At 40.2% G+C, this 26,663-nt stretch overlaps 1 protein-coding gene across 6 annotated transcripts in view; it reads right to left on the bottom strand.

The window, feature by feature from the left end:
- The window catches only part of TOX3 (TOX high mobility group box family member 3), a 452,205-nt gene that overhangs the window by 407,022 nt on the left and 18,520 nt on the right, over nt 1-26,663 (bottom strand). The window contains exon 2 of one of the 6 annotated variants that reach the window (XM_039502927.1): nt 10,468-10,562. The exons of the other annotated variants lie outside the window; for them this stretch is intronic. The gene's annotated coding sequence lies outside the window, so the exon portion shown is untranslated. The remainder of the gene's footprint in view (nt 1-10,467; nt 10,563-26,663) is intronic. 6 annotated transcript variants of the gene reach the window in all.

Raw genomic sequence — 26,663 nt, 5'->3', positions numbered from 1 at the left:
AGGACATATGCAGTATGGTGCGCATGCACATATGCACAGTGCCTGAGAGCTGCATACAAAAAGAAGTATGTCCTCCTCTCTTCTTTTGAAATCAGCCACATATCCCAAATAACTAGCAAGAAGCAAATAGCTGAGTAAACAATAAAGATATATGCAATTGTGTTTTCCATATCTTTCCCATCTCTAGCATCCTCCCTCTCACCCCCAAATATACCAATGACTTTAATTAAGGTGGGTGGAACAAAGAGAAAGATCTATCCATGGCACAGTTTTTTGGTTTAAAACAAAAACAGAGATGAGATTATCTCCACTCTTTCTTGTATCCCTGCTTTTCTCCTTCACTCTAATGAATTGTGTTAAACACAAGTGAAAATGCTTCCTTTCAACCCAGCAAGTCACTTTATGCAGCTAGTGAGCATCCCATTTAATAATTTTAATAAATCAAGCATCCCAAAACATTTTCCCCTTGGGGTCCCCATAGGGTTTCAGACTGTAGTTTATTCCTACTACCATTATTATATATACCATGAAAGAAAGAAAAGGGGGTGACAACACATGCAGTATGTGGTGTGCACTGATTAAGCTGTCTTCTAAATGTCAACTGCATGTGATTTTGGGTATCATGAATTCAGTGGACACTTCACACTTGTTAAGGCCAGAAAAAAATCTTTGTTGAGCTGCAATGGGTCAATAGCTGGTAGCAATATACACTGGAACCTGTTTTTGCAATTCTCCTTAGTATACCTGATATGATTCTGAAATACTGTATGTTCACAGTTAAATCTAATGCTAAAAGGGGGGGAAAAACAATGCATCTGTCTTTCAATTACTTACAAAACTTTGGCTGAATGAATGTTGTATAGGCTGGGAATCATCTCTGTGGCTGCATTTTCAGAATGTGCACCTTTTAAAGTTTCTTATCTCACATGTCATGTTGTTTTTGCCAGTCATGTCATGTTACATTACACAACATAAAATGATGTGGCTGATGCAACCTGATGTGATGTGTCATAACACAAACTAGCACCAAGAAGTCTGAAAAGGCACTTTCAGGAGACGTGCTCTCAAAATCTTGATTAAAGATAGCACCGATTGCAGGGAGGAAGAGGGAGATTCTTTTTCAGAGTTTATACTTGAAAAAAGGCCAATAATTAACATGTATTCACAGCTCTGATCAGTACGTGGATCATTAAGTCAAAAGGTTTGCTGGCAATTGCAATTAAAAGCAGGCACCTCATAACTGTCTAGCTTACAATACATTTCAGAAGGTGTTGAACAGAGACAGAAGAGTACTGGGGAAACATGGCAGATGTTGTACTGATCACTCTGATCCAGAGACCATAGTGCTGCCCATATTACACCTTAGCATACACAGGTGCCTAAACATACTGAACATTTGACAAATGACTAGGTCACAGATCAGTCAGTTACTGCCTCAAGACAGGTATTTGGAAAAAAAATTAAAGAAATAAATGTAAAGTACCTTAGGAAAGTGAAACAAGGAATGCTGCAGTCTCAGTGATATTAGGCTCCACTTCAAAGCTTCACAATTGAAAGATATGTGAAATATTCAGAGGTGTAAAATTGGCTTTGGCAAAATTGTTCAGTCAGGATGTATAAGGAAGCAAAATGTACTATTATATCCCTAACTTGTACACTCAAGGGAAATCCTTGATGGGAAGGTGTACTTAGTTCTGCAGGTAGCATTTGTGAAATTATTGGACTTTCACATCCCTAGAGATAAATTACTAGTGTATGTTCAATGATATTTCCTTCACATTTCTAAAGTAGAGGAGTCACATTACAAAAGCTACTCAGGAACTCCAGATGAATCTCAAAGATCTCACTCACTGCTGTCTTACTAGACAAACAAGGATAATTTTTTTCCTGCCTTGGTTTTGTATCAATAATGGATTCCATTATTCCTGCCACACGTAAAGTAAGACAATTTAAAAGGGATTTCTGACAATGAAAGAATGGAATAGAACACCATAAAATGTCCAAAATAGTACCCAAGGTCAACAGTTAGTACCGCTGCCCACCTACTGCAAGACTGAGCAGAGCTATCATGTCACTCTCATATTTGGATTAAATTATGGAGATTATGGGGTAAAGTGGAATTTTAATCTGCACTTAGAAATGATTCCACATATTGTAGACTAATGACACTTCAATAATTGGCAGAGGATCTTTTTACTACAGGCCAGGCAGCTAGCATGGGACTAAAACATTCAGCAGTACAGAGTGACAATATAACAAGTGCTTGTGTCAGTGACAATAAGGGAAATTAGAAGTACAAGCACAAATGTTCTGTGGGAGGGTCACAGTCAGATAAAAGAGGCATTTCTTAGTCCAGCTGACAAAATAGCCAGGATACCAAGGGTCAGAGTAAACATGACAGTACTCCAAAGGTCACCCACCCCAATGAAATTAAGCCATGACTTTGAGTGTAGAAAGATTTAGTTTTCTCTAATGAATGTTCAATACAAAAATGAGATGTGGGGAATCTGAGATCAATAACTGTATTTTATAATATAGAAGCTGGAAAGAGAATTTGCATTTGTGAGGATAACAATCCCTTTAACTATATGAGTATCTTCCCCTGGGGGATGGTCCCTAAAAAGGGTTTTAATTGAGTTTACACTTTTACACCGCCTACTCTATCCATGGAGGGAGTCTACTAATGATTGTTTGGACCGTTTGCAGTGGTTAGTGTCTTATGCCTCACAAGTTTAGATAAATTAGATAATTAGGGTTTGTGGGGAAAGCTTGCTAATGACTGAAGCAGCTATTGAACCAGCTATTTATTACTCTTACATCCAGCTCAGTTTCACCTGCATGTCTTTAAATCTGAAATTAAGTGTATGTAGATCATTGTATGCCAATGGGCATTTTGGTTTCGCTGTGCTGTTTGCAGTTTTCATGCATGGGAACAATGATTAATGCCAAACCTGGAGGTTCAGGAGGTACTGGGTACAATGCCAAATGGAGATTGTTGAGTTTGTAACTCATTAAATCTATGTCTCTAAGGAAAAGTGGGTATGTTTTCTAGCCAAACACAAAAGCACTTGAAAGAGGCAAGGGAGCACATTGACACATAAGATTATAAGCTGTAAAGGCTAGAAAGCAGCCTGTGCTAAATCAACTCTTCTTTGGACAGTGCAGAATCTGTCTCTCTCTCTTTCATACCTTGCAGGCTACTGCCTTCCAGAAGAGTTCCTTCTGTTGACCAAAGGAGGGGAGCAGCTCCTTTAGGTCACAAGGCAGAGGACTGGTTTTTTTGAGTGGATAGCCAGGGAATGGGTTACCTAGGGAGGTGGTGGAATCTCCTTCCTTAGAGGTTTGTCAGGCTTGACAAAGCCCTGGCTGGAATGATTTAGTTGGGAATTGGTCCTGCTTTGAGCAGGGGGTTGGACTAGATCAGGGGTGGGCAAACTTTTTGGCCCAAGGGCCACATTGGGGTTGCAAAACAGTATGGAGGGCCAGGTAGGGAAGACTGTGCCCCCTCCCAAACAGCCTGCCCCCCACCCCTTATCCACCCCCTCCCACTTCCTGCCCCCTGACTGCCCCCCTAAGAACCGCCAAACCCATCCAACCCCTCTGCTCTTTGTCCCCAACCGACCCCCCTCCATCCATCCCCCCCACCCCCTGACCACCCCCTTCCAGGACCCCCTGCCCCTGACCGCCCCCTTCCAGGACCCTACCCCTTATCCATCTTCCCCCAGCCCCTTTCGGAATGTGGCCCCGCAAACATGGGCGGAGGACTCAACAGGAGCAGGGGCAGCCGCACAGCCAGAGAGAAGCGGCGGTTTCCCCTTCAAAGGGCCGCTTCTCTCTGGCCGGCTGCGTGGCCTCCCAGTGCTCCCCCTGAGTCCTCTGCCTGCATTCCCTGCGCTCCCGCCATCTGCACTGCCCGCCTGCATATGATTTCAGTGCAGCCAGTGTTGAGTTGCCCGAGTGCCCGGCCCTGGGTCCCCCTGTTGTTGGGGGGCCTTTGCCAGGGCACCCTGTGTTCACTTGTAAATCTGCCCCTGCACCGCGCCGCCCAGCCCCGGAGCCAGCCAGGATGCCGCGCTACCAGCACAGCAAGCTGAGGCTGCGGGGGAGGAAGGACAGCCGGGGAGGGGCCGGGGCCAGCTGGGAGCTCAGGGGCTGGGCAGGATGGCCCCGCAGGCCAGATGTGGCTCAAGGTCCCTAATTTGCCCACCTCTGCCCTATCCACACCCCTGCCCTCTGACCCCCCCCCCCGAACTCCTCTGCCCTCTATCCAACCCCCCCTGTCCCCTGCCCCCTTACCACACTGCCTGGAGCACCGCTGGCTGGCGGCGCTACAGCCACGCAGCCGCCGCCACTGTGCAGCACAGAGACTGGGTCAGGCCGGGCTCCGCAGCTCGCTGACCCAGGAGCTCGCAGCCCCGCCGCCCAGAGCATTGCACCAGCGGCGGAGCGAGCGAGCTGAGGCTGCGGGGGATAGCAAGGGAGGGGCCAAGGGTGAGCCTCCTGGGTCAGGAGCTCGGGGGCCGGGCAGGACAGTCCCGCGGGCCGGATGTGGCCCGCGGGCCGTAGTTTGCCCACCCCTGGTTTAGGCTATGGTGTGCAATAGAAGTGGCAGAGTCTGGATGACATAGTTTGCACAATTAGGGGTCCTAACTTCTCTTTACTTCTGTATCAGGTATGTTTTACGTAGCTACCTTGAGTGTTTCACAGTGAAGTTCATGTGTTCAGTTCCTCTGGGTTTTTTTGGTTTGGTTTTTATATATATGCAGGTAAGGAGGATTGGCTGAAGGATGCAATTCCTAGAAGCGAGCCACAAGTGCAACAGCTGACAGAGAAGGTTTTCTCCTATGGATACCCACTGTATGTATATTGTTAGTTATGAGAAAAAAAGCTAAAAGTGACCCTCAATCCTATTTTTTATTTTTGTGTGTATATGTATTTTAGACTCAAATTCACCAATATGTAGATTTTTTTTAAAATAAAAAGATATCCATGACAAATTTCAACCATGGCACAATTTCAAGTAGTACTTGTTAAACATTCATGAAAATAAAACTACACATAGCATTCAAAGGACATACAAATTGTGATCGTTTGGGGCTACAATCCATAGAATTTATTAATTCTGATTGATATTGTGAACTTGTATAGTTTGTTGTGAGTGCATATGTGTATGTGGATCCCCCACTGCTGACAGGTTCTGTAGCAGACAAAGATACAATGGGAATTACTTAAGGTTAACTTGGTACTTAAACCTCACAAAAGGTTATGTTAAAAAAGCAGCTCATGCCTTGGAAATCCAGTTTAGCTGAAGGGGCGTGGAGGAGGCAGGAGCAGTGGAAAGTTAACCAAAAGACAGAAGAAAGGAAGCCAGGTAGGTTTAAATAATAGGACACACAGGAACAGGGAAGACAGACAGGAAGATGAAGCATGGAGTAGGAGACAGGAAGGTCATAGAAGCTGAATAAGAGGCTCCATGAGGGAGAGAGACCAGCTAATATTGCAACAGCCTGTATGGGGATGGGACACCCTGCCTACTTGCCTTCTAGGGCCCAGATGGTTCCCCAAGGACACAAAAGGGAAGGATGAGCTAGAAAGGGACATTTGCAGTTTCAGACGTTTATTGTTTTGTATGATCTGTACTCTCATACATGTTACATAAAACACCAATAAGGTCTTAGAATGTTCAAAGAATAAGTATGTTGACTATTTCACGGCTACGGCATGCCCTTGAGAAACTGCAAACCAGAAACTTCACATGTTCTGGGTGGAATTCTGGGACGGGGTGTGTTTAAGTAACAGGGAGTCTGAAGGGTCAGTGCTGAACCCAGCAGTGCCAGGCAGCTGGACAGCGAGTTCCTACATTCAAAGTGGGGGGTGCCAGATAGAAGGTCTATGTGCTGAGAGTGTGCCTAGGCATCCTGAGATTGGGGCAGTGTCTAGGCTCTGTTTAAGCTCCAGAAGCTTGAAACATCTTGGATCCAGAGCAATGGAGGCTTAGATCACAGTGCTCCTAATGCGTTGCCATGAAGGGACACAAACTAACACGGACGTTTTGCAGTGAAAGGCCACCTACACTGAGAAAAATAAATAGAAGTTTAGGCCTCATTTTAAGCCCATTTCAGAATTCAGCCTCAGCTATGGAGCGTGACAGTACCTCCATAATATTGTGATTAATTGGGGCTATAAATAGAAAATAAAAGCTATTGGACTGAATGGGGTCCTCTAATGAGGGAACAAATCCTACTGTACTCATACTTATCACTTCGTACAATGCCTGCCATTTTCACCTGGTCACCACCTTTTCTTGCTGTTACAACTATAGCTCTCATTGTAGCTTGAACCAACTCAAATTAGGTATTGTTTATGGGTTGATACATGTCAGAATCTAAAAGGAAACTGTTCACAGAGCAGAGAGCTGCACATACACCATTTGAACATCCTTGTCCCAGCCAGCCTCTTGCTCTCTCCTTTTCCATGGAACAAGTTTTCCACTCATCCCAGCCTCCCTTTTATACCCCCAATAGTCCTCTGTAGGTTTTTCAGCAATCAATGGCTGTTCCCGCATTTTACATCATCAGGGAGTCACCAGACTGCTATAAGAGAAAGTTTATCATTTCCAATCCTTGCCCCCAGAAGTCAGTAGAACTGTGGGTGCTTGGGCCTACTCCTAAATAGTGTTTAGAGGGCATACATTGGAGATTAAACATATTGCTCACCAGGAATGTCAAAACAGATTTTAGCACCAGAATACTAGGATCTCCAGAGCCAACATGATATATAGTTGAGTTTTCCACTACTGACTGGGGAATTTAATATTCCAAAAAAAGTGACTTTTTAAAAATTTTAAAAAGTATAGAGAGTTTACACACACGATTTGCAGATTTACTCACCTCACTCATGTCACTTTCATATAATGTAAAATGGATTCTTATTTGAAGCAGGTGACCATTCAAGTTGCAGAAATATTGAAAAGATTTTAGATCCTGCACAGAACTACTCTGATCCCCTCCCCCGCAGCTGACCTCATTTAGCAGAGTGGAAGTCTGCTTTTCCTAGTCTATTAACACTTCAATAAAATCCTCCATTTATAGTTAACTGAAATAGTATTCACATTTAGACCTGAATATTAATTGACTGATAATGAGATGATAAAGCTGCTTTTCTCTTCAGGTGTACCAATCAATTTCAATGGAACCGAAAAAGTGAGTGTTTTTTCTTATTGCATCCAAAATTAAAAAAAGTGATTTATATTTTCTAATAAAGTGCTTTTCATTGATCTCCTTCAAAAATGTATGGTTTCTTTTGCACCCATTTAAATTATAATAGTTTCCATTTATATAAGAATGATTTTCCAATATATTTTTCGCTCAAATTGATTAGCTGTAATATGGCTTTGTAGGATAAAAACCTTACTGAAGGATTCTCTTTACTTTTAATAAACTAAAATATCCAGACAGCAAAATGATTCATTTTCAACACAATGGTGTCAGAGTAAATTTTTTAAGTTTTCTTAAGCTTTTGCATTTGCACAAATAGTTTTCCATTATTTGCCAACATAGCTGCAGGTTAATGTGAACAAGTTTTTTTGGGGTGGAACCAGTAACAAATTCCAGCTTGGGACAGCTCATAGAATACTGTTACCTACTGAAATCTTCTGGCAGATATGAGTTAGTTGAGCAATTAGATTTCACTTTAATTTAGTATTTTTCATGATTACTTCATTATCACTTGGAAGGGAAGCTATATTTTGAATGTGTTCAGAGTTAGGAATAGGTGTTGTGAGATCAGGGGAGAGGTTGTTCATCTCTATGCTGGAAGACCAAGTTTTCTGTGAAGATGAGAAATTGAAGAATCTCCATCTAAAAGATGGATAGTGGTTATTTGTATTAATTACCTTTTTGAAACAGACCATATGCTTGTTTTCCTGTCCAGAGGTTAAATTGTAGGCTGGGTTATTTTGTTCAGCTATGGATTGTGCTCATACCATGGTTTTGAATTTTAGTTCTTTACCACTTATTAGGATCTTGATTCTGCAGTCCCTCAGTGGAGATTATTATTTGCATTACTGTCAGGCCTGGGAGCCCTAGTCACGGAAAGGAACCCCATTGTGCTAAAACTCTTTACAAACAACAAAAAGACAGCCCCCACCCTACAAAGCTTACAATATAAGTGTAAGAGAAGATATCTCTTGCAATTTTATCGCAAGTCTTATGATATTTGGTGTTTTTCATAAAAAACTACCTCCTTCGGTATTGTGATATGAGAGGGCCAAATTCAATCTCGGTGTAAGTTTAGACCAGTGCTGAATCTGGCCCAGCTTCCATAGTGTGTTGAAAGAATAAGAGCAAACTTTAGCTCAGTAGAAAGTAAGCATTCAGCCTGATGTTCAAAGCATTTGTTGCACAACTACCACAAACATTAATAGTCGTTAGACATTTAAGTCACAACATCGAAAGCATTCCACCAAATGCCAGAATAGATAAGGACTGGAATCCTTAATCTGTCTCTCTTATGACAATTGGAGAGGTGTGTACAACTGAGCTATGAGGACCGAATGACAGAAGGTACACAAAGTCTAATAATGACTTCTGTAGAATTACCTTAGAAATAATTTTCCTATTCTGGTAGCCCTTAGGAAACCACGGATCAGGGGCCTATGTCTTATTTATGGTTTTCAACCTTTTTTCACTTGCAGACCCTTAAAAGATTTCAAATGGAAGTGTGGATCCCTTTGGAAATTTTAGGCATAGCATGTGGACCCCAGGTTGAAAACCACTGATCTATGTGCTGCATTGGAAAACATCCTAACACAAACAAAAAAAAAAAAAGCCTCTGAACAAGGACCCTGCTCTTAAGACAGTTCTCTAAATTGTTTCCAATGAATACAAATACATTGTGAGTAGTTGACCTCCTAAGTCTAACTTCACTGAGTTTCTGTGGACTTTCCTAAGTTCTTAATGAAGACAGTGGATAGAATAAAAAGTGACTATCCAATAACATTGATTGATAGTTCATTAAGAACTGGACGGACAAGAAAGAAGTGACTATTATAGAGACCAGCAATTTTTAATGTACTATGTATGGATAAAACAAAAATGTTCTAAACACTTAAATTCAACATTACAACTTTCATTTAATAGGGATGTAAGATATAGTAAATGATTAGTGCTGCTTCCTGCTAGACAGAAAGCAAGTCTGCCTTTAAGGTTTCATGACTTTTAGAGTTCTCTAGCTGTACTTTTAAACACACTTATGAATAAGTCATCAGTATTTTTCCTCTGTGGTATACATTTATTTCATGAGAGGAATTTTTAGCTTCTTAATGATATCGTCTAGCCATACCATATTAGCGTATATTTAGAAGTAATTAGTTTTCTGACTGCAGTACAAGAGGGTGTGATGCATTTAAGTTAAAATAGATTTTTTAAAATCTACTGTATGTTTCCACTATTGGAAATAAAATTACTTTTCTTCAAACTTGTTAAGGATATTCTTTAAGTCAGAAAAAGATATTATGGATGATGTTTGACATAATTTGGAACTTTTTTTTATGCCAGAACAGAGCACTCTCTGCTAGATATGACTACATAGAAAGCTAAAGGTATGCAATATAGACAAAAACAACTATGAGTGCTTGTGGCATCTTAAATGGGTTTTAGCCCACGAAAGCTCATGCTGAAATAAATGTGTTAGTCTCTAAGGTGCCACAAGCACTCCTCATTGTTTTTGCTGATACAGACTAACACGGCTGCTACTCTGAAATATAGACAAAGGCAACCTAAATCTTTGGCCTTCTGTGCACTCCCAGGAGTGCTACAACCAAAAGGCAACGCTGTACCTCCTGAAGAGATAGCACAACTGCAAATCCCCATCTTAAAACATTATAGCATTATTGATTACGTTTCCACAAACTGCAGTGGTACTTTTAGATTAGACAGAGGGGGGAAACAGAGCAACCCACTGATTTTAGAGAGAGCCTGTATCTTGCTGAAGGGCTCTAAACAGGGTGCCACTGTCAAGCCAGTTCAGTGCATCTTACCTTTGATTAGGAGCGATTGTACTTGTTTCTGTTATTCCTGAGAGTCAGTGGTGCCCTCTTGCAATCTTTCAGGTATTAAGATTTAAAACTGCTGTTTTAAATCTTTATCCAAGAGCTCAGTGATTAGAGATGGATTCCCACCCCACCCCAAACACACCCCAAATCCTGTAGGTCTAAATACATCCCTCTAACATTTGGAGCTATAAAATGTGGCCCAAATTAGGCAATAAAGATTAGAAAACAGAAAATATTATGTAATACAAATACTGGAATAATGTTAAATGGTCGGGATAATCAACTTAAAAATGCTGCATTTTCTAACTTCATAATTCACATTAATAAAAAAACCAAAACTATTTTACTTTGCGTAAGAGTATAGACTTGATTTTAAATGTACAGGTAGAGCTGGAATAATCGTGTAAGAATACCTTTTCTATTTGGTACTGGTACAAAGGTGTCTCCACATTTTCTAGTAGACCTTCGGTCTCTTAATTCCTTTTACATCACTGCCCTCTAGTGTTACCTTAAGTTATAGAAAAAAAATTTCTTATACAATTGATGCATTGTTTTGCTTCAGTGGCTAAACACATTCCTAAAATTGCAACATTTATTTGCTCTCTGTAAATAGCTTTGTATGCATAAAACATTCTATGGGTAAAGGAGACGGTGATACAGATTTTTCCTTCATACACTCCATGTTTACTTGGTATTATACTTAATTACAAAATATTTGTAACTGTAGATGGGAAGAATTGTTCCTAATTTCAAAATTATGATACATCAAATCACAAATTCCAATCCAGATCACTGATTTACATCATTCATTCTCCACTCTTGCCATCTATATGGTATGTCAGAATGTGAGATTTGTGTACAACATAGGCAGTTTTGTTTCCATGATCTGCAGGAACACACCATTTCTTCTGCCATGGAATGAAAACTTTAAAAAAAAAAAAATGCTTAGTGTGAGGGTATCACTTAACTTAGATTCTAGTGAACTATATGCCAGTAATGAAGGATCAGAATAGTGGTCTCATATGAGAGAGTGCATATGACACTGCATTTGATAAACTTAGATTTAAAAGATATGTAAAAAATATCAAGAGAGCATTCAGTAAATATTTCTGTCGGTGAAAAAGAGCAGATCAAGGAACAATCAGTATGTAAGGCAGATTGTCCACAGTGATACAGGCCAGATGGGGCTAGCCACTAGGAGCCACACAATGAGTTGAAGTCACAAAGAGCCTTTATTCTCTTCAGAGTCTTGGGCAGAGTTCACCCACACCTGGAGCCAGTGAGCTACTCTATGAGTACAAGGGTTGCTTAGGGTTGGCATCTAAAGAGGTGGAAAGAGTCCACACAGTCCAAGAAGACTGGCTGGCTCCTGAGTGCAGGACACACTGAATCTCCTATCTGGTGATTCCAGAGTTCCCACGGCCACTCATGGCTGTGCCTTAATGGTACAATCCGTCACCATGTTTATAAGAAGCCACGATACTGTGAATGTGGAAGATTCTGCTGCTCTATCTGTAACTAAACAAAAGTTACTGTAAAAATCCTTCAGTGTGACCCAAAACTGATTGCACAGTGTAGCTCTCCAATCTACCAGCTGAAAGCACTCAAGCCATTAAAGTTATAGATACTGGTGTAATCATCAACTTCAGGGAACAAAAATATAGCATATGGTTTAGGTTTTTTATTAAAAACAAATATGTACGCACAAAAGGAATGGATCTGACTTAATGATGTAAAGATTTAAACCAAACCTCTTCAGCTTTAAATTTAGAGCCCATTGGTTGTTTTAACTATTATCCACAAATACACTAGCAGGTCTTACAATCAGGTTCCATTAGTACGTTATTACTGTCAAATTTTTACATACTCTTCAAAGAGGCAGCCTCAAAATAATGTTCAAGGTCTGTGTCAGCGGACTCTGAAGCTTCAGAGTTACAAGATGAGAGAATTTAAGAGAAGTTAGATTTGGGTTTAAACATTTTAACAGTGTGCCTTTAATAGAATAGCAGCGACTTAAAAATTTTATAGCTCCTTATCTTGAGGCATCTCCAAGTACTTGTTAAAAGTTATTCCATCCTGTAGAGTTAATAATTAGTCAGGATCAGTGAAAATAAGTATGTTTTAAAAGACAAAAGCTATTTCTGAAGTCAAAAGGCAATACAGTAATTTCCAAGTGCATAGAACCTATAAGTGACCCACAATCCCCATAAATGATTATATCTGTATTTCTGAGAGACCTCAGATGGCACCCAGTTCAGTAAGTACATCCCATATCAAATAAGTAATCATTACAATAAACTTATTTAGGAGGACAATGATGAATCAAGATCTCTGCATCAAAGGAGATGCTGAATTTTAGGAGTGTTTCACAAGCAAAGACTGACTTCACAAATGGAGGCATGCAAGATAAAATAAAGTCAGTCCGGGCCCCTCTCAAGATCAACTACTGGTGATGGCACTTCATCAGAAATGGAGAAATACATTAACCACTTTCTCAATGGCCCAGTTCTGCAAGGTGCTCAGTGATTGCTGCAGATGATCAGGAACCTAGGCGGTAGCCAGCATCCCCCAGGCTCAAATTGGGTTTCTGAAACCAGCAAATCATACTACCATTTTTAGGATCATTTATGGTCTTCATACTTATGTTCTTTAACATCCATGATTATGCCCTCACAACAATTCAGTGATGTGGGAGAAGCAATTTGCTCAAGAATGGCAGTACAAATAACTCAAGTCTTCACAATCTCTTCATCCAAGTAATGACTGACAATGATTTTAAAAGCCCCCACGCCCCACACACACACACACACACCATTCTAAGAAAACAGCATGTTACCAGGCAATGAAGCAAGTTCTTTGCTACACATCTGCTCTGTCATTTTATCAAGAAGTGGTAAGTTAGACACCGACTGGATAGCTGAAACTATTTTAAAAATTAATGTTATAATTGCCAGCTTTAATAGGACTGGACCTAAACAAGCAACTCAAAAAGTAAAAGTAGTGTATTATAAATGGAGAGTGCGTGGGCATGATGTTGGAGAATAGGTTACTGGCCAACAATTGCACAATAGCTCTTTGACGTCACTGTGCATGAGAGCTTTTGAATCTGAAGATCTCTGTTCAGAAGGTTATGCACACCCATTGACTTATGAGATTCTAATGTCAATGTAATGTCCCATTATTTTTGTATTTGCTATAAAGTATTTGGAAAAAACACACACACACACACACACACACCCTCTAGACGTTCTAGTCAACTGCGTTTTCAGTGTTTCCATGAGCTAATCTAACATTGTCTGCTAGAAACATCTAGTTTGTTTAAACAAACTATTCAATAAGCTATAGGTTCATACTTGGATAAGAGAAAACATTGTTTATCTGCTCTCTCTCATTCACTGGCAATAAAGCACTTTGCAAGGTGCTCTGCATAAATGGCCAAATCCTCAGTTGGCCTAGTGAGAGGAGATGCATTGTGTACTCCTGACTGAGTCTTCCCAGACTTAAACCAAGACATGTAAATTCACCACTACCAGTGTTATTTGGCCAAAATAAGGCTCAGTAACAGACTGCTGAATTATGGTTTTATCCTGCCAGCACTTAGCACCTCCAAAGAGTGCCAAGCACCTCCAGTACCTATTGCCTGCACTGGTATTTGAGGGTGGGCTGAATTAAGCAGATGCTCAACAAATCTTTTGGATCCTTGGGGTTTTTTGTTGTTGTTGTTTTGATGTAATAAAATCATCTAGGTCCAAGACTGCTCTAAAGCAACAATTCTACCATCTACTGAGCTCCTAGAGTGGTTAACTGCTGATACATAAAACAGCTCAGTGCTAATCCTAAAGTACTGGAGGCAGATGCCCAAGTCACCACATGGTACAGCAAGGGAGGTATTTCAGGAGAGGTCTTCTCCTGCTATTTCTTCTTCACCTTAGGGTTAATACAGTCAGTTTAGACAGCAGGGTCACAGTTTAATAGGAGATGTAACAAAAGTTTTAGTGTTACACATCTTTAACTAAGCATGGAGAGCACAGAGCACATTTGGGAAAGGGCAGTTAGGTTTTGTTCTGGTCCTGCAAGAGCTCTCTCCTATTCTAGATGTTCTATGTGTGCAGTTGGTTAATTACAATTGTGTCTGCAACACTGTGGCAGCAGTCAGGAAAGCTGGCAGGGCCTGGAGCCATTAAGACTGCTAAGCTGTAGGCTTTTTGATTGCATAAAAAGAATGTGAAATTCTCACTGTGTGGTAGTACAGTAGCATTGCCACATCATTCATTCCAAATGAGCAGTGTGCCATACCATCTCTTACAGATAAAGTACAAAGTGCAGCACTGTATTGTTTAGGGGTACATGTGACTTAGGAGAAGGGGTCAATTAGGTAGGAATGGGCTGTACAAGCAATAGTGGTGTGTACGTGCAATGACTGGTTTATATACAGAATATTTTCATCTCAAGGTGCACTATAATTTACGCAGTTAATTTAATAACTATTTTATTTTTGCCTTGTGACTTTGTGCTTAAGAAAGAAGCTAGGCTGACAGCCCAGGTGACTGCAGTGATATTTAACTAGAGAAAAATTCTTAGAAGAGCTTGCACAACTACTGCCATCCGCTTCATCCGTTCCCTCAGGAAGCCACCCAGAAGAGTAAAAGTGTGTAAGAGCTTGGAACACCTATGCAGTCCTCGCACTGCAAAGACTGTGAATAAAGGGCACCAATCAGTATCACTAGCGAAGGAAATTCTGAGGTGAGGATATCCTTCCAGTAGAAATTAGACCAATAGCAGACAGCTTTCAGGTGATCAAATTCAATCCAAGTTACCAGTGAATTTGTGACGTAGCATTACTAATGCCCTGAACCATCAAGGCAGCCTGCTTCAGGAGAGGAAGTAATGTGCTCACTGTGAATAAGGTATATAAACAAATATTCTTAAGGCACTGGATTGGAATTCAGGAAATCAGAATTCTAGTTCTAACAGAGACTTCTTGGGTGAGCTTGGGAAAGTCATTTAATCTCTGTGCCTCTGTTTCCCATTAGTAAAATGGGGACAATATTTCCTCACTTGCAGGAACGTTGTGAGGAGTCACTCTATCAATACTGGGGGAGGTGCTTAGATACCCTATGATGATGTTACCAGAAGTACCCAAATAAATGAAGAGTAAAATTCACATTCCTAGTGTGAAAGAATTCAATTCTGCAGTTGTACTGACTTTAAATTTGCCACATTTTATCTATTTTACAAAGTTACCTTGCTGCTTAGTGAAGCCCTGATCCAAGTAAATCAAGTTTATTAAGGGGAAGTTGAATCAAGCCCTCGGTCAGCATACTGCTAATTACACTGGGTATGACTATACTACCCCTGATTTTTAAATGGTTTAAAAGTTAATTTAACAGTAAAATATTAAAATATTGCCCCTAGGGGACAGGATTTACTGCATCAGTTCAAAAGTGGTCCTATATTTCAAGGAAATTGTAACCAGGACCAAAAAAAGTGGATCATACATGATATCTATTTTTCCATCTAATTAAAAACCTATTTCAATTAAGATTCACAAATTCTTTTGTAACAGTTTGAGTTGCTACATACATCTGACATGAACCCAGAACAGCAAGGTCATGAAGTTAAGCTGCATAACAGAACATAACTTCTACTTCTCCACTCACATACACACACACACACACACACACCCCTTCAACTATTATATACTGTAGCCCACATATTAATCTTAACTCTGACCCTCCACTTCCAGATTATCCTGCTCCCACCAATAGTTGTGGACATTTGATTTAATAGTTGGCTGTGTTAGGAGGAATATTTTGATAAAGGATTGAGGGTAGAAGAGGGGTGAAAGGTTGGCATTCTGGGAGAATAGGAGGCGAGGGTAGGCAGACGTAAGATTGAGGCTTGTTGTCTATAGCATGCACTCAGAATGGTCATCAGGAAATCAGGACTAGAAGCAAAGGGGCAAGTAAGCCGGTACGGTGTACCAGTAAGAAAGTGGCCACGGGTACAGGTACACAGCTGATGTTAAAGCGCTGCCAGCAGGGCCACCGGGGGTGTGGGGAGGAGGAGCGCAGCAAAAGGGGCAGCTGCCCCAGGGCCCAACAATTTAAAAGGCCCAGGGCTCCCAGCAGCAGCCAGAGCCCCGGGCCCTTTAAATCACTGCCAGAGCCCCAGGCGGCGTAGGCTCAGCAGTAGTGAAGGGCTGGCTGGGGGGGTCTGGCTCCAGCCCCACCCCTGCCACCTGAGCCCTTCCCCCACCCCCACACCTTGCCCAGGACCCCAGCCTCTGTGTTATTCACCCCTGACTGGAAGGGACCTCGAGAGATCTTCTAGTCCAGTCCCCTGCACTCTAGGCAGGACTAAGTATTACCTAGACCAGCTCTGACAGTTGTTTGTCTAACCTACTCATAAAAATCTCCAGTTACGGAGATTCCACAATCTCCCTAAGTGATTTATTCCAGTGGTTAACTACCCTGACAGTTAGGAAGTTTTTCTTAATGTCCAACCTAAACTGTCTTTGCTGCAATTTAAGCCCATTGCTTTATGTCCTATCCTCAGCAGTTAGAGAACAGTTTTTCCTCCCTCCTCCTTGTAACAACCTATAATGTACTTGAAAATTTATATCCCCTCTATCTTGTCTTATCCAGACTAAGCAAACCCAATTTTTCCCCAGTCTTCCTTTATAAATTATGTTTTCTAAACCTTTAATCATTTGTGTTGCTCTTCTCTGGACTTTCTCCAATTTGTCCACATCTTTCCTGAAATGTGGCACCCAGAACTGGACACAATATTCCAGTGGAGACCTAATCAGCGTGGAATAGAGCTGAAAAATTACTTTTCGTATCTTGCTTACAACACTCCTGCTAAAGATCCCAGAATGAGATTTGCTTTTTTTTTTTTGGCAACAGTGTTACACCGTTGCCTCATATTTAGCTTGTGATCCACTACGATCCCCACATCCCTTTCTGCAGTACTCCTTCATAGGCACTCATGGGTAAGTCCATGCTTCTGAATGAAGAAGTAGAGGGAATATGAAATGTTTAAGCCTCTTAATATTATATCTCATTTTTATGTGGATTTGTGTCAGCTATAGTGCATGTGTACCAACTAGAATGGCTTCACAACTGAAGTTTAATGCATTTTTGGGGTAGAGGCAGACTTGCTGGGAGTAGAAGTGCTGTTACGATGAATACGTTACCCATCAGCAGCTACACATGGACCCTTCTCCACTGTATCAAATTTGACACAAAAGATTAGTTCCTGATGCAGAAGGCTCTGTGTGCACCTACCCCTTCATCAACTACCGAGGCTTATGTTTACCCAGCCTCCCCTCCCAGGTTTGTAAGTTCATGTACTATGCCCACCATTACAATATGAATAGCAGCTACCAATAACCCTAAGGCCACAAGAAGAGTTGAGGGACTTCTCCATGTCAAGAAGTTTCTCTATTTCAGATGACAGAGCATTAACCCAAGTTGGTTTGGGTGCTTTTTTGTATTTTATGACAGTACCCCTTATATCAGCAGTGAAAGAGATTTGACCCAGACACTCTCCAAACTGAACTTTTAGGGTTAGATCTATCAGTTACGTAACTTGATAAAACATCCAGGAAATAAACAAATCATGTTGTAATCTTGCCATTTGAGTATTATTTAAATGAGATCTTATAGCATTGAAGTACAGTAAGAACAGAATTGCTCCTGTTTGTGGTTTAACTCAAAGAGTTAATTTTTTGTAGCCTCTGAGTGTTGTGTAAGAAACCTGGTGGATTTAAGTTAAAAGTTAACATAATGGCATGTTGGAGCTTGCATAGCCTTAGTGGGGGGTTGAGAAAGAATCTACTGATAAGCGTGAAAGAGCCCGCACGTATTTCCATACATTTTGGGCATTGTCCCCTCATAGCAAACAAATTCGATTTCTTTCAGAAAGGATACCAACATAAAATCCACATGCCTAACTTTGCAGTCTTCACTCAGTCGAGTACCTGTAACTTAAGCAAAATTCCCCCTTAGCCTTTTAGTTAAAGTGAGGCCTGTAGGATTGGTCCACATTTATCAACATGATTTCAGAAAGTTTCTAGACCAACTGCTAACTTTGAACAGTTATTTGGAATCCAGAATGCCTCTGTTTCATTACTGTTTGCCACCAGCACCAAAGCAGAAAGGGGAAGAATTATCTATTGCTAGCATGAAAAAACTTAAACTTCACTAATTCAACCCCTCCCTTTTGCATCTTTTAATGGACTTGATTACTCAGCATGACATTAATTAAAACAAATAAGGTTTTCAGCAGAAAATAATTTGCTGTTTTGGGAAAAAACATCTTTCCTTGCACTATTTCTGATTGAGAATGCTACATTTCCTATCCTTTAAGAATAGAGTATAAAATAATATTTTCCTCCTTTAGAGAATTCGTGTGCAACAAAGCTCATGCTCTCGCCAGAGAATCATGCTGTTTGCACCAATGTAAAAAACAACTCAAGCAGTACTTGCTTAAAATCTAGAGCTAACCCACATTTACATAGCTCAAAACAATGGACCTGACTTCCTTGGTTTCACCAGCTTTATGAAAGTGACTACAGTGTAACCATGCTAATGTGTGTAAGACTGGACTTAACACTGAGGCCCCAAATGCTTTTATTTACCACAATGTTTGATAGTACGTAGTATGGTTTTTCCATGACTGCAGGTTACCAACTTGCATAAGTCACCCATGTGGTCCAATTTTTCTCCCACTTATGTCAGGGAAAACTAGGAGTCAAATGAAGTTATGCAAAAGTGAGATCAGTTCCAAGATACATAAATCATAGATTTTAGGGCCAGATGGGACTATTAGATCAAGACAGAAATCTGATCTTTAGGACATTACTACTGTACAGTAAAACAATTTTAAATTCAGTACCCTATGCATTTTTTACGCCATTTGTTTTCTACCTCCATATATGGCAGGGCTTATGCCACTTGCTATTCACTCTTACAGAGAGTAGATCCCACTTCAGAATGAAGGGGAGAGGGGGGAAATAATAAAAAAAATAAATAAATATAGAACACACACACACCCCGCTATTCTATTGGAGCTATGACTCTCCCAAAGTGAGATATTTCATTACTAAGGACACTGCAGTTGAATCTCTTCTAATGATGTTCCAAATTGAGATAAATATTTTTCAAACCTTAGTGCTGGCCTTTGAGTGTTTAAACGGCAAGTAGCCAAGCATACATGTCTCTCTTCTGGAGCATTAAAAGATTTCTTCATTTGCAATGTACTAAAATTTGGTGTGCAAATCCTACTCCAACTAGAATTTGTTTAGGATCACCAGAAAGCTAGGTTTCCTCACTGCCCAATAATTTCTTTCAAGAAATTAAAGAATTCATTTCTTTGCTGAAACCAATGATTATGTCCCCCCATAAAACTTTATTTTAAAAGCATTTATATGAGCTAGTCACCTTTTAATAGATTTTTGTTCTTGAGTTATTAGCATTACAAATATACATAGCAATCAAGGAACAAAGTGAAGGCCTACTATCATCACAAAAGTAAAAGCAACAAAGAATCCTGTGGCACCTTATAGACTAACAGACGTTTTGCAGCATAAGCTTTCGTGGGTGAATACCCACTTCTTCGGTATTCACCCATGAAAGCTCATGCTGCAAAACGTCTGTTAGTCTATAAGGTGCCACAGGATTCTTTGTTGCTTTTACAGATCCAGACTAACACGGCTACCCCTCTGATACATCACAAAAGTAGTCATCCAGGTGTGTAGGTGAATGAATTTTGCAGAGTACAACCAAAAATCTGTTATCCCAACTCTGCTGGGTCCGGTTACAAAAGCTTTAGATAAACTTTTTCAGCAGAAATTCTAACTATTGAATGACTACTTATATAAATGCTTGAATTTCATGCAAATACTACAGAAAAGATATCCTGAATCCTTAACATAAAAACCTGAATTTGAGCCAGAGTTACACCTCTCCATGCAACAGAACGGAATCTTACAAGTACCTTTACATGCCCAGACAAAACAAATGTCTTTTCAGGTACCGAATACATGAATTTCTCGCAAATGATCCAGAGACCAAGAATTATTCAAGAATTTCTTTTCAAATTATGAATAAGAAAACTGCAGTTTATGGACAATTCCTAAACAAAAGAGGAAAATTTGTTTAAAGGTTACTATAAAAGAAAAAAATCATGTACTGTAACTGTTAACTTGAGTAACAAGTGCTAAGGAACTGCAATATGCTATTTAATCTATAGATTAATTTTTAACTGTCATCCTTCCCCCTCAGCCAAATACAGACATAGTTAACATGGCTGGAAAAAGCTTTTCTTCTGTAGTTAAACAGTCTTGCTGAAAAACACAAATAAAGTTGAGAATTTTGGAATGCATTTCAAATATAGAAAAGCATTCAAACGCAGGAGACTATGAAATTATACTCAGTTTTTTTAACTAGTGAAAGCAGAATCAGATACCATCAGTTATAAAAATGAGTTGTAAATAGCCGCATGTGCCAGCTTGATAAATTGTTATTGCTTTGAAATGTGATTAAAATTTCATATAATCCACCAAATACTGTTAGAATTAGTTAACATTTCCAAGACATCATGTCTGAATTTTTCCAAATAAAATCAGAGGCATTGTTTCATATACAATACAAGCATATTATAAACTAATAAAATTGCTATTTAAACTGAAAATAGTCATGTGAAACAAACTATTTCATAAACATAGGATTTGAATGTGGAATGGTTTTGATCAGTTGGAGTCTATTGATGTCAATGTGAATTTGCTTCAGACCTGCCAGTCTCCAGAAAGTGCCATTGATTGTTGATTAGTTCCTATCCCATAGAAGTATGCAGTTTTCCTTGAGTATTCATGAGGGAAGAGCTCTATTTTCTCAGTATTTAATCTAGTTAGATGACAGAATTTTACATCCATTAGTGATGCACAGTGGGTATTTCCAGGAAGATTCCTTGAGGTTCTTTACGAAAGATTTTATCCAGAAGAAATCCTCTTCCCCCATCCTCCTCCATCGACCCCTCAGTTTGTAGGGAAATAAGATGACAGAATCTGTGTGCTCCAGCCAGAAAAATCAGTAAATAAATTGCTTACTTCATAGTTACGTTCTGTGTGTGGAGCACAGTACTTTCCAATTTCAGCTTGTTATATCAGAAGCACCATCCTTAACAGATGAGTTATGGAGGTCATTTGCAGTTGTTTCAGCACCTGTGTCCTGATTCTTATCTTCCCCTTCAGGTTGTTCTCCTGGCTTCTGAGCAGATTCCACCACTGTTGTACTCTTACTGGTATTGCACCCCATCTTGGTATTATGTTCCCAAAGCAAGTTAAGTAAGTGATGTTTCTGTATGAAAGTCTGTAGCCGAGATCTTATACAATCCCTGTGCTGTAGGGCTGAAGAAGGAAGAGAACTTGAAGCTAAATAGCCCTTCCTATTGCATTGTTAAGAGCAAGAATGTTTGGTTTCTGTGACAACCTACCAGTTCTGCCAATCAAGCACTGTATAATAAAGGCCTATAGCATATTGCAGCCAGCAGAACACAGGTTTGCAAGCTAAGAAGCTCTTTCATTAGCTCTTGTTCTAGCCCAGTAACTCACGTTTATCTTGCCCAAAGAATTTGGTTTAATTTTAACTTTAAAAATACCCTGGAGCTTAGTTGCCAGGAAATATTGGCAGGTTGCAGGAAAGAAACCTATGCTGTCACAGCAACAGATTTGTCCTACCTAGTAAATATTTACAGCTTTATATTCTGATATTATCTGTAGTCTGCCACAATATTATGAGGTGTTTATTTTGTACACAGTATGTGTCTGAATAGGCTTTTTGTTGATTCAACATTAGAGATGTGATTTAACAGTCTGAATACAAGACTTGGAACTAGGAATCATTGAGTTCCACTCCTACCATAGATTCAGACTTTATCCCCTTGGAGAAACTAGCAAGAAGAAGTGTACCCCAAACTGGTAAATTAGGATACTACTTATATTCATGGAGTGTTATAGAAATAATTCACCATTTGCAAAGCACTTTTAGAATAAATATAACTATAAATAAGGGTTCAATATTGTGATTCATTGAGTGCCCTCACCTCTTGTTTGTTTGTCTAGAGATTTGGCCTTCAGGGGCTTGAGTGGACACCTTGGATGAAATCCTACCACTACTGAATCCAATGGGACTTTTTGCCATTGATTTCAATGAACCAGGGTTGAGTGGATAGGGCACTCATTCAAAGACCTCCTGGAAGCAATAGGTACATCTGGGTGAGGAGGAATAGCTCAGTGGTTTGAGCATTGGCCTGCTAAACCCAGGGTTGTGAGTTCAATCCTTGAGGGATCTGGGGTTTAAAAAAACAAAAAAGTCTGTCAGGGGATTTGTCCTGCTTTGAACAGCGAGGGGACTAAATCTCCTGAGGTCCCTTCCAAACTTGAAACTCTATGATTACACTACTGCTGTAGTGCAGACACTTACTACAGTGATAGAGAAGGGGTTTTTCCATTGCTATAGTAAATCCATCGTTTCGAGAGGCAGGAGAGGTGCCTCTTCCGGGGGCTTAGGTCAGCTTAACAACATCTCTTAGCCACACCTGGAGTCATAGGCCTGGTCTACACTGAAAAGTTATATTGACATAGTTATGTCAGTCAGGGGTGTGAAAAACCACATCCCTAATCTACATTGGGGGATTTGTCAGTGGAAGATAGGTTCCATCAAAACAGCTAATTTCATTTGTGGAGGTGGCATTCCTGCACTGACAAAAACCTCATGTCTAGACCAAGGGCGCTACAGTAACTACGCCTCTGTAGCACCACAGTGCAGACACTTCTGACAGTGAAGGAAGGGACTTTTTCATCCACCTCCATGAGCGACTGTCGTTAGGTCCACAAAACCAATCTTCCATCAGCCTAGCTCTGTCTGCACTGGGGTTGGCATAGCTGTAACATTCAGGAGTGAAGTGCTGTAGCTATGCCGACCTAACTTTTAAATGAAGGCAAGGCCTTAGTCTCCAGCAGGTGCCAAGGAATGATTCAGTTGTATACAATTTTAAAATGCCAACCAGCATTCTATCCCAGCAGTTCTGAGTAGGCAAGAGTGGCATATAATTAGCTTATAGTAGATGGATGATAGTAATGATCCATCCACTACTAATTACAAGCTAGTAATGCCACAGAGTACATTAAGACATATTTGGTTTGTTTCCCCTAGGAAAAAAGCTGACTTTTGAAACTGTTCAAGTAAATATATAGTGTAGCACTGCAAATAGCTATGCCAAGTACACTAGAGCGTCAAAGTACAGCTGTATAATAGGATAGCATGCAAGAGTAGTAAGTCTCATAATTGTACAAAAGTTCTATAGACTCCCACAGAGATTCATTTGGTTAAGAATATAGTAAGAGACCGCATCTCTTCTGTACAACGGTTAGCTAGGAATATGGGCGTATTGTGCAACAGTGACAATTCTCAAGAATGTTGGGGATGCAAGGTCTGATGGATAATGTGGAAAAGAGGTGCAGACCTGGCTAGAAGTAGTAGTACATAAGGCAAATTTACATCCCAAAGACAGAAATCCCAGCCAGTGGAACTGCAAGAGGGGAAGTTAGAAGGAGAGGGTTTTCCCTTGTTGATTAATCAGCACTTGTCAGATTCTAGGGAGATTAGGAGAAAAAAAACCCAAAACAACAAGCTTAGGAGGAAGGGAGTTAGGAAGTTTCTTTGCCAAGCTCTAGCTCTGAAGGCCCTGGTTTCCTCTCACAAGCAGATTTAAGGCCCTACAACACCCAGAAGCAACAGCAGAGTGCAAGACTGGGGGTCATCACCAGCACACCTAAAAATCACCACCCAAAGCTTTTCTTCCCTAATGAATACAGTCCATGTTTATTGCCACTTTGCCTTGGGAGGACCAGAAGGGAAGGTTTTAGAATAATTATCTTCTTTCCCCTGGCATTAGTCAAGATGGGGAGCCTTTTAAAGTAGCTCACTCCGGATAAGCATCACAGGTTCCATATTTCCCAGCCCCTTGTTTGCCAGTCCATGTGTGTGGATTTTAGATCCCTGTCTTCCACAAGACTTGTACTATATGTGGAAATAACTTGACAAGAGATGGGCATGAATCAAAGTTTATGAAAGTATCAGAGGGGTAGCCACGTCTGACGAAGTGGGTGTTCACCCATGAAAGCTTTGTCACTTTTTAAAGTTTATGGAAGTTCAGATTGAGATCCAACAACCTGGGTATCTGGATCGAAGGTTCTGTGCTATATTTTCTCCTCAGTGTAAAACACTCTGCTATCTTCAAGCAGAGGCAGTCTGAACCAACTCTGCAACTTCCACTCGAAACAATCCACCTAATAAAGATTTCTCAGCTACAGTGGCAGAGGAAAAGTGAGGTCTCTTGGCCTGTATCACAGTCACAGGCTAGGAATGTTAAAAACCGTTGCTGCAATAGGTCAGATTTGGAATGCTTTGTCCACTATTGAGCTATATGTATGTTTTTAAAAACTTTTGCACATAGCTGGAATAGTCAGACTTATTTTGAAATATTATCTAGTCAATAGCTATAAATGTCTATGTAATATTTTTAAAGGGCTTAGGAACGAACACACTAAGAATAAAATTACTGGAGAGCAGGCCTCTCCAATATGAATTCTGAATGTTCAGTCCTCCAACTTACAACTTGGCAGCTGGCTAAATTTTCCTCTGCCAGAATTTGCTGCCTAGCATTACTATGACCTACATTGTTTATACTTATTAGAACTCAGCTGTCAAACATGAATACATTTGCACACAACTTCCCTGAGAAGTCTTTATTCCTGAGAATTTTCTCTTTCCCAGGGTGTGTGTGTGTGGGGGGGGGGGGGGTTGAAGTGAAACTGTTCTTATGAGATAAATACTCTTCTTAGCTAAGATGGGAATTTAGTGCATTGCTTTTTGAATATCAGTTAGAATGCAGGAGTCCCATGAAACCACAGACTTCTGTGTAGTCAACAAACTATACAAACAAAGATTTAGTCCTTGGGGATGTTGTACTAGTTATTTAACTAAACTAATCAAACTGACCCTCCCTCAGTGCCATGGGAGAAAAAAAAACAGATACTCGTAATTATGATGGTACAATATGCTTTGTAACATGCTGCAACACTGAGTATTCTCATCTTTGTTTCTCCTGGTGTTTGTAAAACACAGTTGCTAAGTAATTTTTCTATCCATTTAAGCACACAAAGGAGATAAACATTCTCTTAGATCTGTAGTCAAATAAAAATGGGGAGGTGGTGTTCTAAACTGACCATGAAATGTGGATTCTCATTTGTTCGACTATTATGCATTTCCTTTCAAAACTAGAACTACAGGATGGAAAATTAGTTATGTTGCTATGGAAACAAGAATTGGCTGAAGCCAACCAGAGCCTGGCTGTTGCTGAGAGAGTTGTTGGTAACACATCAATAGATGAAAGGCTGTTTCTGTAATATGCAGCAGGAGCAGGGGGAAAGAAGCCAAAAGCTTTAGGTTAGTGAAACAAAACCACATTCAGATAAAAAAAAAAAAAAACACACACAACCAAAACTTCAGAAAATTCCTGACAGAAGGGCAATAAACATCAGTGGGACAGACAGCAAATATCATTTTAGGTCACTTACATAAAACAGGATAATGCTGCTTTCTTTAGTGGAAAGGTTTAACAAAAAAGTCATCTCCTCCAAAAAGGGACTGCAATGCAACAAGTAAAACATCTTTTCCCCTTCCCTACGTTGGACCCACAAGAGACTATAAGGAATTTCAGGTGCTAGGAAAGAATCCTTAAGTGCTAACTTTTTCAAGTGAGAGACTTTAGAACATGGGTGAGAAAGGAGTAATCCTTGTAAGAATGGTCATCTATGAAGTCCTAACCTGCAAAAAGGAAGGAATAAAACATGCTAGCAATGAGAAATTAAAGGAGATATTCCCAAGGAGTACTGTGTGCTAAAAAGTTGCCAAAGTCAGATTTGCTGATCATAAACGCTGCAGAAACAATGTGTGGTCAGACAAAGATACTCTTTTAGAAAATTGCCTTAGGAAGCAGAATACTGCAGACATCTTGGGGTCTTTTATCTCAATATGCTATTTTTTCCCACTCCTGTTTCAATAGACCCCTCCAGCCAACCCACCCTCTTATTTTAGTGCTGCAGAGTATGTATAAGAATTGAGACCCAAACTTTTAAAGAGACCTCTGATTCTGAGTGCCCCATTTCCTGGGTGCCTGACTTCAAACAAAACATGATCATCAGTTGTTGAGGTTTCAAAATGCACCAAAATATGTCTAAAGTCAAAGGGAATTGCATGCACTGTAGAGAGGGCAAATCTTAGTCTTGCTGAAAGTGCCTGCACCTCTCATAGCCAATCTTATAGTAATATGGAAGTTATTATGTGGAATTTGAATTTTCTGAAGTAACTTCAATTTCCCTAAATCCAGGAATCTCTAACTATTCTACTTCATGCCTCAAAGAACGGAGATCAAAATGGAAATACATGCTGAAACTAGATTTCAAAGCAACATAGGCCTATTCTTTCCCTGCAAGGGGAATGGAGCTCTGCCTAGAAGATGGATCTGAGGGTCTAGCTTG

Source organism: Mauremys reevesii, linkage group 16 (assembly GCF_016161935.1).
Source record: "Mauremys reevesii isolate NIE-2019 linkage group 16, ASM1616193v1, whole genome shotgun sequence".
NCBI lineage: Eukaryota > Metazoa > Chordata > Testudines > Geoemydidae > Mauremys > Mauremys reevesii.
The sequence above is the reverse complement of the archived record's forward strand: the minus strand, read 5'-3'. Positions and strand labels throughout refer to the sequence as shown.